Source organism: Protopterus annectens, chromosome 17.part0, assembly GCF_019279795.1.
Source record: "Protopterus annectens isolate FY-2018-M chromosome 17.part0, PAN1.0, whole genome shotgun sequence".
Lineage (NCBI taxonomy): Eukaryota > Metazoa > Chordata > Ceratodontiformes > Protopteridae > Protopterus > Protopterus annectens.
The window spans coordinates 71,553,840-71,575,023 of NC_056751.1; the positions used below are offsets into that span (position 1 = coordinate 71,553,840).

Below are 21,184 nucleotides of genomic sequence, written 5' to 3' on the forward strand. Positions count from 1 at the left end.
AGCTATAAACCAGTTTGCTCTTCCTGTCCTATCTTACAATTTTGGAGTGATTGACTAGTCCAAAACATGTTGGATAGATTAGATAGGAAAACAAGAAGGATGCTTCATGCTCACCAAATGATTTATAAAAATCAGTGCATACCAAGATTATATATTCCCTGTTCCGAAGGAGGGATGGGCCTGCTTGAAATTGATTAAATGTACAGATCTGCAACCGTGGAACTCCACACATATCTACTGACCTCACAAGTCCCATATGTAGTGAAAGTTTTGAAACATGAGGAGAATAAATCTAAGATGATGTCCCAGCTTTGGCTAGCAGAAGCATATCGACATCAAGTAGGAATGGAAATCAAACCACAAGTGGATAAAAAGCAGGCAGCAACTGAATGTGCTAAAAAAAAAAACAAAAGAAAGAATATAAGATGAAGGACCAGATGAGAAGGTAAGAAATGTGGAAAATGCATAAATATAGTTGCAAGTATAGAAAACTTCTGGAAGGTCCTCATGTTGATCAGGGACAAAGGCAGGAATGGTTAAGGAGAGGCAAATTCAAACCAAGATAGATAAAAGGTTAATATTGGTGGCACAAGATAGTGGGCTATGTACATATTGGTTTACAAAGTCCATTGAACATGTAGGAGAAACAGACAAATGTAGGTTTTGTAATATAGAATTGGAGAACAGTTGCACACCTCATTGCTGTCTGTGACATACTAATGGCAGAAGGACTGTATACTGAAAGGCATAATGATCTGACGAGACTGTTCCACTGGGGGTTGTGCAAACATTATGGTATTGACGTGGCTGAAAAACACTGGAAACATGAGGCACAAAGCATCATAGAAAATGTTGAAGTCTACATCACATGGGATCATTCATTGCCAACAGTTCAAAAGATAGATGCTAGAAAACTGAATATAGTGGTCCAAGAAAAGAAGACAAAAGTAGCATTGATACTGTACATACGTAGAGAGAGACACAAAGTCATAAAATATCAGGATTTGCAAGCAGAAATGAGAGCAATGTGGAAGGAAGATACCCAGATAGTTATATTAGTAGTAGGACCAATAGGTCTTATAAAAAAAAGAGTCTACAATCATATTTAGATACGCTACCAATTCATGTAACTCCATACGAATTGCAGAAGTAGTCATTACTGACCACATTGCGGGTACTGCGAAGAGCACTTCTGGCTGACATCAAAGAGTGAAACAATACTCATTTCATGAACTTTAATTGTACTTTGATTTAGGAATGGGGTACATTCCCATCATGGTATTAGAAACCCAAAAGATTTGGAGAAATTAAAAAGAGAGACAGCTGAGGTGAGTCAAAAGGAAGTTTGTTGATGCAGATGGAGAGGAAAAGAGGTACCAGAATAGATTTTGGAGTATACCTTTCTGTAGAGGTTTTGATATAAAAGCCAATGAGCTGAAATTTACTGAGAGATGGTGGTTAAGAAGTGGCTCTTACCAGGCCAATGTGTCATGATTAATGTCTATTTTAGTGGGATGGTCTAGGAGACTGACAAGAACAAATGATTTGTTGAGATTGATAAAAATGGCTTCACTTAGAAATATTTTTATAGATATGTACAGCTGGGTATAATTGTTCACAGAGGCACTTTACCACCATGCAAATAACTGTACTGAGGCAGCTGTGCCTACCCAAAATTAGTATAGGACTAATTCCAAGAACAATGGTGGAATCCCAATAACAACAAGTTATAAACAAAAGAAAGAAAACCACAGCCAAGGGTGGGAAGTGGATTATATGGCAAGGCAAAAAAAAAAAAAAAAATCAAACTACATAAGCAGCTCAGGAGTCTTATCAAATTCCACCAATGCCAACTTTGAGGTAAATATAGCCTCACAAGTAAAGGACAACCATATAGCCTTCTTTAGCTATATACACAATCTCAAAGGTAACACTCAACTGTGCTGAACAAATTGCAAACAGAATCCCTTATACAGAACTGGAAGATATAGCAAATCTACGATCTGACATATTTCACCCTGCTGTCACCCCACAACTCCTCCCAAGAGATACCCTCAACTATAACTCTCCTGGATATCACAACAAACAACTCCTGAATGTCAATGTGCTCTCCAAAGCAAAACCAAACACCAATGCATCTATGAGCCTTGATTATATCTCAGGTTGCCCTTATAAAGCATGAAACATAACTTATCTGGCCCTTTAGAATCCTTGTTGAACCTTAGTCCAAACCGGCTTCATACCTACTGAAAAGAGGAATATAAAAGATAACCCTCTGCACAAGGGCAGGCCTTCTACTGAATGGGTAATTACAGGCTTATAAGTCTGATACTGGATATTATAAAGACATTAGAAATCTTCAGACACTTGGTCCAACACAATTTGTATTTGGAAAGAGCAGATCATGCCTGCTCAACCTGGTGGACTTCTCCCAGAAAGTTAACAAAGCTATGGATAAGGGTAAAATGGCACATGCTGCCTACCTTGACCCGACTAAGGCATTCAATACAATTCCTCATTTAGGCATTGTTGAAAAACTCACAAAACTATGATACCTATTGTATAGCCAACTGGCTCACAGACAGGACACAGGGAGTCAGGATATGGACTCTACTTGCCCAAAAAGTCCAGTCACTAGCAGAGTCTCTCAGGGTTCAGTGCTGGGGCTGATCTTTTTTGGTATCTCATTAGCAAGGGTTTGGTATTCAAGTTCAAAGATGTCATTATCCCACTGTGGTCAGCCCCCATTAGACCAATCATAGAGTGCAATGCTCTTTTCAGTATGTACCTTACTAGGCATATGCAACAAATCGAATGCCCCCAGAGGTTTATTACAAAAAGAATACAAGGCATAAACACAAGGAATACACAGACCACCTCAGAGCCATATGTTTGTACTCAATCTCCTACAGACTATCATCACAGTTGATCTGTGCCTCGCTTCTAAGGCATCATCTGATCCAGTACTGACAGAATTGCTGCACATCACCAAGGCTAACAGCATTAGAAATATTTGATTCAGAGATGTAAACTGCAGTTGGTGCATAAACAAAATATGATGGAGGGACATATATGTGTCTCAGAGACTGTGCCTGCTTTGGAAAAGACTTCCTATTTCATGTGAAAGAGAGTTTGTCTCCCCACCTTATTCAAACAAAACCAGGACCAATGGATGGGAAATTGAAAATTTACCCTTTGACTTGCACCAATCCTCCTATTAGACAGAGACAGCTTGTAAATTCCTTGCCACCTAAACAGAGCAATATACTCATGGGTAATTTATCATGTCATTTGTACATGGCAATACATGGCTATGCTTAAAAAGCCTCCTGGGCCCATTAACCTAGTAATCCCATGTGAAACTATAAACTTATTAAAGGTCCTTTTTCAGTTTCACGGGAGCAAAAACTACTTCAGTAGGGGCTTGTTGGGCTGCTAGACAAAGAAATGAGCAGCTGTTTCCTATAGGCCCACAGCACCCCAGGTGACTGGTGCTTGAAGCAATCTGAATGAAAAGTGAAAAACAAATTTTCTGGATGTTCAGAGTGAGCATGAGCAATGTGATTTTTATTAATTAAATATATATTTGTAAGTAAATAGTACCTAACTTGCTGTGTGAAATAATCTCTAGTGCTGAGGACATTATTTGTGTTCTTTGATACTATTCTGCATATCATATAGACTTGTTACGCAAGATATTATCTTGAACTATAAATGTTTTAATAACAACATTTTGTTAACTACTTTTGTATTAGCATTCACATCCCACAATTTAATACCAGAAGCAAGAGTTATTTTGTTTGCATGCCGGCTGCTTCTTCCAGACTTAATTTTTTTTTCTTGGTAGGTATTAATGCAGTCTATGGATGAAACTGTCTGAATTATTCTGTTGTTTTATGATTAACAGTCATTGATCTGTCTTGCATGCCTAATGTGTATTTGACAGAAACTAGTTGAAATACACCACTGTAGCCTGCCCCACCACTCTGTATCAACTCAAACAGTCCCTTATACACATGAATAAAGGCTACCACTAGGAGGTGGTAAATCATGTGATTGAATTTGTGTAACACATCCTAATGGTGATGCATGCATAAGTGAAGGAGGACATATGCATACGTGTAAGTGACATGTGCATAAGGGACATATGCATAAGTACTGTCATAGCCCAGAACTGACAGGGGCAGTACTGCAAAATAAAACCGTGCATACAATACAGTGGCAATGATCACACAGTTAATGACAGGTATGATGTGTTCACCATGATATGTGTTCACATACACATTAAAGTGCTGCATATGTAGCACACAGACATAGCTGAGCACCCAGACAAGGCTACGCAGCAAAGTACCAACTTTGTTTATTTTCCAAATGGGAAGAAAATGGGGATGTGGGACAGTCAGAATGGAGGAAGATCAGGCAGAGAACTACACAGAAGGAAAAGGGAAAGGAAAAGTGACATGTTGGGGGAAGGAGAACCATTTATTTATTTGCTGGACAAGTGCCTTTTTATTTTTAGAGACAAAGGGTAAAGATAGAGGGAAGCAGGGGGACAATGGCAGTAAGAAGGAGCGTAAACAGATGGCAGCATGGACATGCACACAAATATATAACACAGAGAAAGACAGATAGTAAAAGTGCTGGTACAAAAATAGGAGCACAAAAGAGATACACAGACAGACAGAGGATGGACAAAAGGTGATGGGGAAGATCAAATGACTCCCGGGGAGGATGAACAACACTCAAGGAAGGGAAACTATAGGTTCATAGGTTCATAGGTTCATACTAGGCTATCTGCCCGAGGGCATTTACAAGCCTAGCCAATCGTTTTGTGGCTTACGCCACCCCTTTAGTATGGGGAACTATACCCATTATTTTGCTGTGCCTCTGTCGAGCAGTGACACTGAGGTAATCCCTGGGGTATATCTGCGATTGACATGGAAAGTTATTTTTGTTGGTTCATTTTCTCATCTGAACAGCCATCACTGTGCTCCATGTTCATCACTGGGTCTACCAGCTGTTCCATTTCTTCACAGGACCATCAGCAATATTGTGCTAGGTCTAGGATGGATTGCAAGGAGATCCTGGGGGTTGTACTGTCAGAAACATCAGCTGGGGGGTTTTGCTTATGACCTTCCCACGCCCCCCTTCCTCTCAATCCTCATGGTTGCATCTGAGGGGCATTGCAATGGGGATGTTACAGTGTATCTTACTGATCCTGTAGCAGCTCAGCCATGTCCACCCACAACTCTTTTTTGGGCAACACATCATACCATACAATATCTCCAGTCTTCACCAGGGATCAATTCAGGGGGCACCTACATTGGCACCCCCCTCATGACAGTAACACCCATCTCTACCTGCTGCTCTGTCAGTTGCCCTAGGTGCTAATGGAACCTGGATAGCCTGAGTCATAGTCAGGGCCTTATCTCTCTATGCTATGGGGATGGCAATGGGGGATAAAGCAGATATGAACTGTTTACTAAGCTGCCCCATTAAAGATCCCCCAGAAGTCAGTCATCTCCATGGCTGATATCATGGGCAATCTCTACCACTGGAAGCTTGATTAGAAAGGATCTACAGTTATGCTTCTCAATAAATTAAACAAGGATACCAACTGAGTCCTTGAGCCACCAGTCCACCTCAGTCTTGACCAGCCCCTGCACCTCTGCCGGGTGTCCCAAAAGGACCCCTCTGTGCCACTCACTTATGAAGAACCTATGACCCTCCACTGGAGAAGCAGCACCAGCAGTCATTAGCAAGCCATCCATGTTGTCTTCAGCAGGACAACCTGCACTGCCCATCAGACAGTTAGCCTGAGGATTGCTAAGGACCTAGCAGTTACTGGAGAGACCAGTACTGACTGAAGAGTCTGCTGACACACCACACCTTACTCCACAGGTTACACTGAAGAATAAATAGACATATGCAAAGAGAAATAAATCAACAAAAAAAAGTAATAAAAAGACAAAAATGGAGAAAGATAATAGGACACAAACAGCAATGGTTAGTATGATGTGGTTCTCTTTACACTTTTGTATTACACCTGAAAGGGGAAAATACAGTCAGCAGAACATTGCTGATATAAGTGTCTGGGAACTCCATAAAGACTAAAGGATATCACTGGAGAATAGGAGTGACTCGTGTGTGTGTGTGTGTGTGTGTGTGTGTGTGTGTGTGTGTGTGTGTGTGTGTGTGTGTGTGTATGTGTGTGTGTGTGCGCACTTGTGCTCATGTGCGTTAGTGCATAATGAACAATGAAGCAAGAAAGAAATAACTACACTGGACAAATGAAATGTACAATGTCATGATAAACAAGTGTTTGAGTTATTATACACAGTGTGGCAAATGCAGGGATGTATGGCACAGGTCAGCAGAGTACTGATATGCCTATCAACAGCAACCTGAATAGGCAGTGAGCAAGTAATTGCTGCTATAGTAGTCCAACTAGAAAATTAAGCCTCAGTGCAGTGGTACACAGCTTCATGGTAGCTATCACTTCCACGCTATTCCAAGAATAACTGGCACAGTGAAGACATGGTGATGGGCTATGGCAAGGGCCAAAAAGGCATTATGAAATGGCAATCGACAAGAACAATGAGCACCTATGCATTGGTAATTACACACTTATAAGGCACTGAGCAATACAATGTTGAAGTTTTACGAAGGACAAAAACAGCCTAATTGCACTGGTGCACCCAAGGTCAGAAGAGTTGTCATGCAGATGACAATGCCATCGATTTCCGACAAAAGTAAGGTCCACAGCACAGTTCCATATTTATTTAAAACCATACATTAGTCCTAGCATATTGGAAAAATATGCAGTGGTTGGACTTTAAACAGAAATGCTGATCTGTAAACAGCAATGCAGATCTGGGTAGTGCAGTGATAAGCAGTAGAAGACATAACCATGTTTGCCAACCATATAACACTACCCATGGAATTACTCACTGCCCTAGCAAGTGAGAAATTTTGTACAGGGGACCCAGACAGGAGTTCCACCACCATCACTATACGCACACTCCCTGTCACTCCTTGTCACTCCCTGTACTGCATTTCCAAAAGGTGAAGAAATATTTTAGTCCAGCTGTTGCACCACACAGGAGCCCTACCACATTCAGATCCTAGAGAGGCCTTGTCTACTCACCAGGTCAAGATCCTAGAGAGGCCTTGTCTACTCACCAGGTCAAGTTCAGGTGCGAAAGTGATAGCGATGGTGCACTGCCACACAAACCATATGATGTGCACTGATGGATAGCACAGTAGTTTGATGCCCGTTTACAGAAGATTGATGCACTTGGTCAGTAGCATGATCCAGGGTAACATACAAAGTGTCATACTCAAAATGCTCACCCACATTATCTGATCTACATGGCTAAGCATTCCTTAGACAAGCAGCTGGGGTAGTATGATGTCAATGGACATTACTGCGCTATAAATCTGTAGTAATACAGCCCAGATACAGCACTGCACACACCTTACATGGTCACAGTTTACAGTGCACAAAGCAGGGCAGACATCATAGTACAGAATAGGACTGAGAACATCACACTGTATTAGCACAATGAGCATAATCATCATCATCATCAACATATTGAGAGATACTGTGCTAAATGTATGCATTACTGAAACCACAGGATATTGCAGTATAACAGACTATAGTGACATGTATAGCAGACAGGAGTACTGGTTATGTACCCCACATTGCAGGGAGAACTCCAGGGTTTATGGCTGCCCCACACAATTGTCACATCATACTGATTGCTGTGTGGTGGCACTGCAATGGCCCAGGAAGGGATATGGCAAACTATGCTGGGATGGGATGGACAAACACTGTTAGGGTACAGTGGCCAGGCAGGATCTCTGGAGGTGGCACATTCAAACATTAAGGCCATGAAGGGAAGCAGAGTGGTGGTCATTCTCTTGATGGGGGAGCAGTCACCCATGCCTTATTGTTCAAGTTTAACAGGTCATAGACCTTTGGGGTGACAAAAGTGAAGACCATCAGAAACAGGTATGACAGTTGATATACATGTAGTGCAGGGGATCCAGGGTGAGCACAATGAAGCTATGATGTATACCCACATGGCAACAGATGCAGAGTCTGCAGTTCTATGGGAAAAAACTGTGCTGTAGATACTTCCATGAAGGCCATTGTATATTGGCCACATGCCCACATGTAATACAGCCTGACAAACTGTTACAACCATTCTGTCATTGTGTTGTAGATGGGGTTATTGGGCAGTGGAGAAGTAGGCATTGTCAAACATGGACAATCCTGTATATGCATATTGATCCATGTGTGCTTCCACATGAGCCCAGAGTTGTCATTTCACCAAAAGAATGACAGCTTACTGAGAGATTGGCATTATTATTTTTATTAAACTTGGATCTGATATACTACGTGGTGGTCGTGTCCAGTCTTTTTTCTATGAGCATTTTTCTTCTCTGGGACGTGTACCTTTGGACGGTAGCAGCACTTGGTTTTATTTTGATTTTTACATCATTTAGTGTTGGCTGCTGTCACACAATGGAGACAACTGCCGTTGAACTGGATTATAACCCTGAGAACACTTCCAAGAGCCTGAAGTGGAGTAGCATTATCCGCGCACAGAATAACCCTTTACTTGGCCTGGAGTTACATCATTCACCTATATTGACCACTGCAGGTATTGTTGATAATCTGAAAGAGTTCAATGAATTAAGTAGAGAGCTGGAGAATGATTTATATAAACTGCAAAGGCTGATGTGGCAGAGAAGGCATATGGAGGCCTGCCTTCATTTTCGTATTGTTCCCAGAGGTATGAGAATCCTTTGTATGCCCACTTATGGTAATAACCATCCGGACTTATTAAAGAGGTGGCAGAAGCTAAATCTAGACCTAAGCTTCAGTTATATAAAACTGATAATTGATTATTTTTCCCCCATTAAAGTGGAACTTATTCACAAAGTGGAGGCTCTGAATAGAGACATACTGAATCGCTTCAAGGGTATGGTGTATGATAGGAGAATGGACAGTGTCTATACTCAAGTGACACTATACAGTGATAAGTTGCAGCAGATTAAATACCGTAAACTGCAATGGGATCACAGGGATTTCACACTTGGGCAGGTGTTTGTTTGGCCCAAATACAATCAGCGGTCAGAAGAGACATCTAATAATAATACGGCTCAACTTTCGGGCAATGTGAATGATGTTGTTTGTGAACTTGATGTGACAGCTGATGTGGTTCCAAATGTCATTCACAATGTGGAAAGCAATGGTGTATGTATTACAGACGTGATTACGTCATCTATAGAGAAGAGCGAATGCAACGCCTCTTCCACCCCCCCCCTTGTAACCAAGAAGCGTTAATGGGGAATAGAGACGATCAAGCACTAGGGGCAAGACCAAAGGCAGCGACTAGGAGCTCGGATGATTTTTTTCCACTCCTGTTGAAATTTCTCGGCAGGGAGAGGGACAGATCAAGAAGTCGTGGCCACATGAAACGCAAGTTTTCAGAGGATATTCCAGGCGCGAGATGAAGAGCGCGGAGCTGAACCAGTTAATTTATAACTTTTCAAGATTTGAACTTGATAAGGCGGACTACTCTTTGTTAAATAAGGGGTTATCTTTTATCCCCTTCCAGGCAAGTAAATTGAGTGAACTTTTAGTTGATCTCAGGTTGTTTGGACGTTCTGTAGCATTAAAGCTAATGTTTACTAATGGTAATAAGGAAGACCATCTGATAGATGGGTTTAGACGTAAAAGTTCTTTTTCTCCACAATTACCAGTTAATGTTGAATGTTTTATCAATCTATGTGAAAATGACTTATATGCATATTTTTCGGGACATGGCCCTAGGTGCACCTATTTTAATTTGAATAAAGAAGAGAGATGCTCTTTGATTAATCTTTCATCTAATAATGATCTAGTAATAAAACCTGCCGACAAGGGAGGTGGGATAGTGTTACTAAATGCTATTGATTATGATAATGCGATGTCTACTATGTTATCGGATGCTAATACTTATGAGGAGATTGATTTAGAATCTCTTAAGAGAGTTATTAACAAAATACACGATGATTTATATGACCTGCTGATGTGCCAGCAGATTATGCAGAGGTTATATGATTTCTTTTTGGTTGATTTCCCTGTAGTACCATACATAAAGGGACTCCCCAAAATACATAAAAATGTTTTTCCCCTTCCCATGAGGCCTATAGTGGCTGGTGAGGGCTGGGTCACTGAAAATATATCAAAATATGTAGAAAGTATATTAGGACCTTTGGTTAGGAACATTCCAAGTATTTTAAAGGATAGTTATCAATTAATTCATGAACTATCTTCCATTAGGGAAGAAGTTAAAGATACTCCTTATATAATGGTGACCTTGGATGTGAGGAATTTATTTACAGCTATTCCTAATGACTATGGCATCGAAGCTGTAAGGAGAGTTTTAGTAACAACAGAAGGTATCACCAATGAACAAGAGGTGTTGGTATGCACATTATTAGATACCATTCTGTACAACAATGTGTTTATGTTTCGCGATAAGCTTTTTGCACAAAGATGGGGGGTTGCCATGGGCACCCCCTGTGCGAATTCTTACGCAAACTTAGTAGTATACCATTGGGAGAGGGAGTTTCTGTTTAATAGTGTTTACTATCAGCAAGTATTATTATACAGAAGGTTTGTGGATGATATACTGCTCTTTTGGAAGGGCAGTATAGGAGACCTAATGGCCTTTATTAGTTTTTTGGAGTCTACTACCGATTTTTTGAGATTTACCTCAGAAGCTTCTGACAAGAAGTGAATTTCTTAGATATAAAAATCACTAGGATGATGGATGGTAGTCTATCTACCAATTTGTATAGAAAACCGTGTTGGAAGAACACACTTTTATGCTATAGTAGCATGCATCCCAGGCATGTCTTCCCTAATGTGGTTAAAGGGCAGTTTATCAGGATCTATAGGCTTTGTAAGGAGGGCCCTGACTTACAGATGCAGTGTGATACACTACATACTTTGTTTTTAGACAGAGGATATAATGACTCAGTGGTTACTAAAATTAAACACTCCATTCTGGGGAATGGTGTTGAAAACACTGCAACTAATACGAGTCATGCAAGGATGAGATTTAAAGAGAAGCATGGCCTCAGGGTCCCCTTCATCACTAGATATACTAATGATAATAGGAAGGTGGTGGATATAATAAAACAGCATTGGAATGTATTGACTGTGGACCCTAAAGTCTTGAATGTGGTAGGATACAAACCAAGTTTTAACTATAGAAATAGTAAGAATTTATAAAGGTTACTATGTAAGGAACACTCTACCATTAGATTTAATAGGCTAAACACAAGTAAACTGGGTACGTTACGTATCGATGTATGAGGTGTAAAATGTGTGATTTTATAGTGGTTGGACAATGTTTTGTTCATCTCACTATGGAATATGAGTTTAATCCCAAGTTTTATGCTTCTTGTGATAGCAAGAATTTAGTTTACTTAGCCACATGCACGAAATGCGTAGGGTTCTATGGGGGTATGACAACTAGAAGGTTGAAAGATAGAAATGTACAATCACGTGTACGATATAAGGAAGAGGAATCCACAGAATGCATTGGCCAGGCATGTTAGTATATATACTGATCATACTTTTAAGTTTAGGGTGTTACAAATAGTACCCCAAAGTACACAGGGAGGAAGTAACCAAAATTATTTAGAATCCATAGAACTTGATTGGATCCTTAGACTGAGAGCACACGTAGAACCAGGGCTCAATCAGTTTATTAGTATTAAGCCGATACTTGAAGCACGTCGTTAGACAATTTTAATATGTCTTATTACATATGGACACTAGACACTAATAGATTATTATAATATACATATTTATATGAATTATGTTTTACGTTTATGATAAGTATATGTTTTTTATATGTATATTAGTATCTATTTGATACTTTAATGCTAGGATGTGCTTGTTGCATTAGTTATAGTGTTTCAAATGTGCTTTAAATGTGTTTTTAAATGCATTTGATATATTTAGATAGTATGTTTCTAACTTTATTCCACCAGTTTTGGTGAATAACCCAGTAGTTATGATAGTTTATATGTTTTTAAGTTTTATGCTCTTTAGAGTTCATGCTGCAGTGCTTCATTTCTATATTGTTTGCAGTCACTTTTGATGATGTGCATTTATTTAACTTGTGTTTATATATATATATATATATATATATATATATATATATAAATTATTCATGTTTTATCTTAGTTTTATTTTATTCTATTATTGTTTCCTTGTAATAAGGAATCAGTTAGGTTTGTCTTAAAAGCATTGTTAGGTGGATGTTTCACCACTCCCTTAATTAATTAATTATTCAATAAGGTTGCTGCTATTTACATGTTTCCTGAGAAAATGTGGGTTAAATCTGAAGAAGCATGCCGGTGTAGCATGTGAAAGCACTTATTTTTATTAAACTTGGATCTTATATACTACGTGGTGGTTGTGTCCAGTCTTTTTTCTATGAGCATTTTTCTTCTCTGGGATGTGTACCTTTGGACGGTAGCAGCACTTGATTTTATCTAGAAATTGACATCGTAAGAAACAGATGTCGTGCTGGTGGCCCTGCAGAAATATGACAGGGGCCTTCCAGAAATGGGTAAGTCAGATAAGGCCTTTAAGGACCTGATGTGACAAGAAATTGTGCCTGCAAGTGTCACAGAGGGTGAATGACTTAATATTTCATACAATGAACAGGGTGCAGGAGACAACAGGTGCCAGGTTTCCCACTGGGACTGCTCCCATAATATGTCATCTGCTTACAGAAGCACATTTCCTAATAACACTCAGAGGTGACATCAACAGGATACTGATTCTAAGAGGAGGCATGGATGTGGATATGGGAATGGTCAGAAGTGGTGTCTAGATATTTGTGGGGGATGCCCCAGGTGAGTACTGGCAAGGGCCAGTCATATATCACAATGGTACATCATCCACTTGGTGGGCACAGATTTCACCATGCCCTTTACTGTCATCCAGGAACATCAAGGCTTCAACTCTGAGCACCTGCAACAGAATTGATGACTGTCCATGTATCTGTAAGATATGCACCAGGTTTGGTGTGAGACTTACCATTTCAAGCCAACATTGAAAAACACACATAGCATACTGCATTTCTCTCTCCTTCGTACTTTAGGAAACCAACCAATGCATCCTTCATAAACAGATACACATATGTTCATATCCTATGTAAATTTCTGGCATATAGCTGTCTGTCTTATAAATAGTCAGTGATGGGAACCATACATTTCTCAGCATTCAGATGGCTTTGTTACCTCTGTGTTTTCACAGGTTATACTGAGAAAGAATCCAGCAGTATAGATCTCCCCATGCTTGAGGTCAGCATATCTCTAGAGGCTGACAGTGATGGCACTAAGCACATGGCACAGTCAGAGGACACAGTGTCACTGATGCACATGCCTCTACACCTTCTTCTGTGGATAAAACTACTACATCTGGCCAGCACTCAACTCCTGCAAGCTCCACACCATCACCTGAAGACATGATCCCTGATACTTCACAGCATCCTAGCTGTATGCAGGCTTACTGAAGGCACCATCCATGACTGTCCCATCTATGCTGGTGTTGCTGTCCTATGCCAGTGTGCCAACCCACCTATGGAAATGATGATGACTGTAGCCCGACCACCCCTTGGCTCTTGTGTGCTATAAGTAATGTCTGATGAACAATGTGGCCAGTCCATGCTCTGTATTGCATAGCCTACGTGTCTAAATGCATGTATAATTTCTGTTATCTTTTTGTTTTGTCATGCTCTATAGTTGTGAACCACACATTGCCTCCTCGCCAGTGCCACAAAATATTGCAGCAACCTCTGCCTCCCATGGGAGTCCTCAGCATCCATGTCCTCCTCACTCTGACTTCTCAACTGACTCTTCCACTGGCACAACAGTGATGGTCAGGGTTATGGTTTCCGTAACTATACCTGTTTACATAGCACAGTGTTGTGTAGTGTGACACACACCACAAATAGCTTGCTGCACATCTCCAGAATGTACTGCAGTGCACTGCAAAGTATATCTAAGCCATGAAACTTCACCATTCAGAATAAACTTTTAGTCATATTCCATGTCTGTGCCAGTGTGGTGTTTTACACATTGTTTACCTCTTGCTGGGGCCTGCTGATAGGGCTCATCAGCCATGGCTGTAAAATATATGTGACATCATCTGAAACACAAAAACAAACACTATTATTAGTTGTCTGCTATGTATCATTAAGTCACTGGACCAACATCAAGTCAAGGACTTGCAATGAATGAAGCTTCCTCCTAGATGGCCCCTTGGCAAGTCACCCACATTATAGGTCACATGTGTGCCATATTTGGGAATCATGAGAATTGCCTGGATAGCACAGAAACACATTTTATCTAATACCCTGTGTACTGGACTCCACTTGATATCTGATGATGTGGAAACCCTCCTGGTTGATATACCATACATAATATGGGAACAGTCAGTGGTTTGAATGACCCCAGGGGAATGGCCTAAGTTGTAGACTGCTCTTATGATGGCGGTTCTCTTCTCTGCTGTTCATGTGAACCATATCTGCTCCTGTACATTCATCAGGATGACAGGGAAGAGCTGGTGCAGATGTCCAAGGCAATGACTGTGACCTTCCTAGCATGCTTCTCATTGGAGGCTGGAAGGTCCCTGTACCAAGAATGGTTAGTGCTACAAAAATCTTCATGTGGACTGGAATAAGCATTTTCTTCATCCCCTTCATTCCATGTAAGGACAGCACCAGTCAACCAGCTGCTGTATGTTATCTGTCAGCACAGGAGTAGTCACCTATATCCTGGTGATCAATGTGATAATATGACAGCCATTGAGAGATCCTTCAGTGGTGCAGCAATTGTCACTGCATAACATTGTGGACACTGGCATCCAAAGTGACTACTAACACATTTTGAGTGGTTAACAGATCCTAGCATCACTGCACAAATGATATATTCTCTCTACAGTGGCATTTACTGATGAAAAAAATTACTTGCCCCAGCTCATTATGCTATTTTGTACATTCTGAATTGCAACACCACGCTGTTGCCATCATTTACATGTGCAGTGGCTTTCACTAGTGTGTTGACATTTAATTGCATGTTATTATATGTCATTATATAGTCATTTGTATGCAATGTGTTCTTCCATGACAGCACAGTCACAGTACATACTCTGAATTCAGCTTTCTCTCTGCACAGTTGCTCACAGTACTATTTCATGTAACACAGTGCTGCAATTGTTTCTGAATACCCCCAAAAGTTTTCTTACTCTTTTTGTATAAATAATAATAAAAGTTCATATTTCATACAACAGCAGAGCACAACTGAGTACAATTAAAATGATGCAAGTTTTAAATTTCTGAAAAAATGATTAACTTTTTACCACTATTTCAAATATGTCAAGCAACAATGCATTAGCTTGTCATGTTAATAAGTGGGAAATACATTTTTTTACTTTCATGGTATTGAAAACATAGTTACCTATTAGCAAGGTTAGATAACATGGTTTGCAATGGCCAGTTTTTTCTGCAATGGAAATTACATGCTTAGGTATTCATGAATGGAGATAAACATTTTTTAGTTACAGTCTTTTCTTAAATCATTTTTGCTTAACCCCTCATAAGTTCATGTCTGCATTACAGGTCACTTGGGAAGTTGTTTCTTATTATTTCAGTTTATTGCATAATTTAACAACAATGTTTTCATTACCCCTTGGGAAGTTGTTCCTCACTAATTAAGGTTATTTGCCCAGTTTGGCAAAAATTGTTTTTTTCATGCTTGATACTTATTTATTTATCATTATTATTATTATATTATTATTTATTTGACATTTGTTTACCAGCAAAGTCTGACTGGGTAGGTTCCCATAAGTTATCATTAACAGTAATTGCCTTTAGCTTATATCATTTTTCTGTATACTGGAGATACAAAAGTACTGGCCATGTAAAAAGTTAATGCAAGTGTTTCCAGAAATCTAATTCTGTTTATAGTTTTATAGGTATATACTTAGCTAATGACCATCAAGGCCTTTATAAGCCTAACTGTGCAATTCAACCCACTTGTGTCCTTCTGTATCATGGGCATCTTTTTGGAGGGGAATGTCAGTTAGGAAGTTGCTAAAGGTTTTGGAGGGATATGTTAGGGTATATTTACTGTTTTTCGCTTGTCTGTCAGATACGTGGGGGCCAGACAGGGGATAAATTTCCAGTTTTCCATTAAGTGGTCAAGGTTATATTTGAATAGGGTTAGGAATGGACTCTGCTTCACATGAATGGGGATCCTATTCCAATGTGTGGGGATTGTTTAAGACATGTATTGGTCAAGCCAACATATTCTGTTTATGTCACAAGCAAAATTTAAATCCTTGGATCTAGTGGTTGTAGTTTTGGATGTGCAAAAGTTCCTTTACAGCTGAATTAGATAATGCTTTATATGTCAGGCATAGATCTCCTCTCAGTAACCTTTAGAGGACTGAGTACAGAGATAGGGCTTTAAGGTGGTCATTATAGGACAGTGTGTTTATACTCTGAATTCTCTTGGTCAGGAACCTTCATGGGTATTCCAGTTGTTGCATAGGTCTGGTCAGACACATGCCGGAGGGGGCATTGTACTCAATGATGGGTCTTATAGGGTCTGAGCAAAGTGATACTATAAATTCCTTGGAACTGAATGCCATGTCCTTATAGGTTGGGAGACACAGAATAATTTTCTTACCTTTGCCACCGTTGGTCAAAGGCCATACTGCTGTGTACATATGTTGACAGGTCCTACCTACCTACTGAATCCTCTCTTAGGGCTGTCTTTTCGATAGAGTAATTAACCTGGGTGGATGATTTCTCCAAAGGCATGTAAATACACTTCATGACATTGAGTTTTTAATCCATGACTTTGATACCAGTGATTGGTCTGTCTTACACCTTTTTGCAACATGTTAGTGTCATGGAAGAAATATATGATAGCTCCAAATTTACAGTTGTCTGTGACATAGGTAAGCCAAAGGCCCTTAGCATTAGTTTTGATATCTGAGAAGTAGATGCCAATCAGGAGTGGGGGCCAAGCCCTGAAGTACCCCACAGGTGACTGGTCTCTTAGTGAAGGTCAACCCAGAAGTCCTGAATTACTGTGTTCTGTCTGAGCGCTAGCTGGCAATCCAACAAGTTATGCATAGATTTATGTCTAATGTCTAAGCCAGGCCTAGGTAGGCAGTAGGCACCAATTTCCTCTCATCCATTGTCTTGGTGACCCTCTCAAAGAAGCCTGCTTGGTTAAGTAGATATGACCTTCCTTGACAAAGCCAAATTGGGTTGGGTCCAGTGCCTGTAGGTTGCCTAAGTCTTCGTAGATCATTTCCATGATAATTTGTTCCATGGCTTTGAATCTTAAACTAGTAAGACTAATGGGTCTGCAGTTTCCTGGGTCAGTTGATGGTTCACCCTTGCAAAGAGTGGTAACCATTGCAATCCTCCATTTGCATGGTATGTAGCCAGTTTTGAGGTTATAGTCAAAAAGTGACTCAAATAATCCTGGTAGGTCATGTTTCAAGCTATTTAGGAGGCAACCCAAGAAACTGTCTGGGCTATGTTTTTGGCCTTAACAAGCACCACCATGACCTGCTCCCTGCTAATAGTTGGAGGGCTTATGCTAGTAGGTAGTTCACTGGGGTGGGAGGGGGGAGCAGTGGTTTAGTTAGAGCTGAAATTTCAGTCAGCAGATTTGCTGTGTTGCTCTGCTGGTTTAATTTCTCTAAGTCTTTTGGGTTTCTAGTACCATGATGGGAATGGACACCATTTCTAAGTCAAGGTATGAATAAAGTTCATGAAATTAGTTTTGTTTTAATCTTTTGCGTTAGCTAACATTACTCTTCCCAGCACCCACAATGTGCCTCTAATTGACTTCTTCTGCAATTCATACATAGTTACATACACCGGTACCATATCTAAATACAATTATAAATTATTTCTTATGAGACCCACTGCTCCTACTACTACTGGAATTGTCTGGATATTTTTCTTCCATACTGATCTCATTTCTGCCTGCAAATCCTCTGTACCTGTAATTACCGGGTGTAGCAATTTTAATAATTAGTGCTTCTTTTGTCTTCTTTACATGGACTACTATATTTGTTTTTCTTGCATCAATTTTTCTGTTTTTATCTATTTTATATATGTGTTCAGTGAAGGTGGTACCATTTACCACCAGTTCAGTACACTGCTGTGTGCTACCTTTAAGGTTTTAGACATAGCTGTAGAAGGCCTTTTGGTTGTCTTTAGCCAGTGAGGCTATCTTGACCTCATAATTGTCCTTGTTGAACTTAATTAGTCCTCTTAATTTTCTTGTTAGATTAATTAGTAAGCTTGTTATTATGTGAGTTGTTCTTTCTGATTTTGGTCATGACTTTTTTCCTTTTGTTATATGACATATTAAAGTTAGGTTTCCACCAGTATGGTTTGTTTTCAGAGTTTGTTTTGAACTTACTTCTGTTAGGTACAGTAGCCTCTATGCAGCCATTTACATGGTTTTATAGGGTTTCTGTGAACTATTCCACATAGGTTGCTGTGAGCTCAGAGTTCAGAAGGGCATCTAATTTTGACAAACTATAATAGTTCCTAAATGTAACAGGTTTTGCTTAGGTTTTTAAAGCTGAATTTTATTTTGAAAGAGACAGCTTTGTGATCTGACCTCACCAGTGAGGATATGATATGAGGGAAATACAGTGATTTCCTATATTGGTGAGTAGTAGGTCCAGTATGTTTCAACCTCTGGTTAGAGTAGTCAAGGGTATTTGGGTTAATAAAGTCCAGGAACTGTTGTGCTTGCAAGTTTGAGGCAGTGAATGTTTCCCGTCTATAGAGTGGTAGTTAAAGTCTCTCATGAATAGGGTAGTTGGTTAAATGGTGAGTATCTGCAGTAGGTCTAGGTATGAGCTATGGGATTCCTGAGACATAGAAGGTAACATATAGCTTGCTAGGATATGGTAAGGGATTTTGTATGTGATCATTTTCACATGGCTGAACTACTGGATATCATCATGTTAAACCAACCTAGAAGTATATTTGCTGTTAATGTAGACTGAGACATCTCCACCTTTTGTCCCTGTATGTACAGCTGATGGTCTAAATGTGTGGAAGGCACTGAAGCCTTACACTGCTGGAGTACTTTTTGTGGCTTTAAACCATGTTTCAGCAAGGGCACAGATGTCTATATTCTCCAGAGTGAGGAGATCTTGTAGGGTGGAGTTTCTTGTTAATGCTCCTAGCACTGATAGTAGCACCTTTAGATTTATTGGGTTGTATTTGCTATGTTGGTAGGTCTGACAATTTGGCATTACTTAAAAATGGTTCTAAGGGGTTTGATAAACTTTTAGCCAATATTTAGAAGCCTGGGGGGGGGGGGGGCAGGGTCAGACCATCCTTGGCAAAGAAATGTTAACCATGTTCACCAGAAAATATGGGATCCCCTAGCAATGACACCAGAAATTATGCCAGTTGCTGAAGTTGATCATCTTTTGTTCATACTGTGTCGTCATCCTTGGTAATGGCAGAATGCTGCTAGATGCAAGGCACATACCTCTCTGGGACACATATTCAGAAAGCACTAGAATGTTTCTGCTTATATAAGTCCAGTGAGGTACGTCTTAGGTCATTTACAACCACATGGACTATGATTGAACCATACTGGCACCTGGGGTGCAGTGACTTGAGTAACTGCATAACCTGTTCGATCATGGCTGCAGATATGCAACTAACCATTATCTTCTCCTTGTCCAGTCTGGTGAGTGGGGCATCTGTGTGTCATACAATGGTGTCCCCTATGACAAGAGTTCTGGGTAAAACATTTGCTTGTCTTATGGGCTTTGCTCTTGGGGGTCCACTGGATTTAGGCATATGTGTGGTGCTGGTGTTGGTTTTGATGTGTGTTTTAGAGATAGCTGAGGACAGGCAATACCATTAATAACCTTAAGAGGTATTTGAGGTTTGGGAAGATTGCTTTTTAGTGCCTCAGAATAAGATGGTCTATTTGTGTGGTGGACACTATGTGTGAATGTTGTGTGTCTGCACACATGTGTGTGTGTGTGTGTGTGTGTGTGTGTGTGTGTGTGTGTGTGTGTGTGTGTGTGTGTGTGTGTGCGCACGCGCATGTTATGAGTGTGTGTGTGTGCTTTCTCAACAACCTTGTTTGTAAGAGGGATTTTTGCCTACAAGAAAATTGTGCATGTACATCTCTTACATAGATTCATAGGTGTGTACTAGGCTAATGGCCCTGGAGTCTTTACAAGCCTAGCACATAGAAGTGAACTGGCATCGTGCTGCCTGACATTAGTGCCCAGTGCCTCTATCAAGTAGATCCACTGGAGTGATCCCTGGGGTGAACTTTCTATTTCCCATCCATCCATCAAGATTTCTCTTGAAGAGGGCCAGTAAGGTGCTCTGCTTGACATGTATGGGAAGTCTATTCCATAGCATGGGCAGTCTCTAGGTTATAAACCTGTCTCTCCAGCATGTTCTGTTGATTGTGTTAATGAGGTTGTGGTCTCTGGAGCGTGTGGTGTGGAGGGATTGAGATTTCTTCGGATGTAGCATTTCTAACAGAGCTGGGTCAGACATGGCTTTTTAAGTCAAGCAGAGATCGCCTCTTAGTAGACGATAAGACACAGAGAATAGCTGGAGTTTATTGAGTCTGCTCATGTAGGATATGTGTTTAAGGCCTATGATCCTCTTCATGAGGTACTTTTGTGGCCTTTCCAGCTGTTGCATGTGTCTAGTGAGGTACATCCCAAATGGGGCATTATACTGAATGATTGGCCCAATGAGGTAAGAGTAGAGAGAGATGATGACCTCTTTCTTCCTGGATGCAAAACCCTTTGTAATGAGATGTGCCACATAGAAAGACTTTCTGACCACAGTAGCAATGTGGTGGTCGATGGAGAGGTTGCTCTCAACCTGTGTCCCCAGATCTTTTACAACACCTTCAGTGTTCAGTGGGCTCCCATTGATACTGTGTTAGTTTCTTTAAGGATTAAAAGTTCTCTGTGAACATGAGACCATTACTATATTGTCTCAGGATGCCCATATCTAACAAGCTGGCTACAAAGACATTTGAAAATTACATTTCCATGTTGTATGGG

At 40.3% G+C, this 21,184-nt stretch overlaps 1 protein-coding gene across 1 annotated transcript in view; it reads right to left on the reverse strand.

Annotated features, from left to right (window-relative positions):
• LOC122791403 (neuronal acetylcholine receptor subunit alpha-7-like) overlaps nucleotides 1-21,184 on the reverse strand; it is a 2,335,909-nt gene that overhangs the window by 1,091,515 nt on the left and 1,223,210 nt on the right. The gene's annotated exons all lie outside the window — the stretch shown is intronic.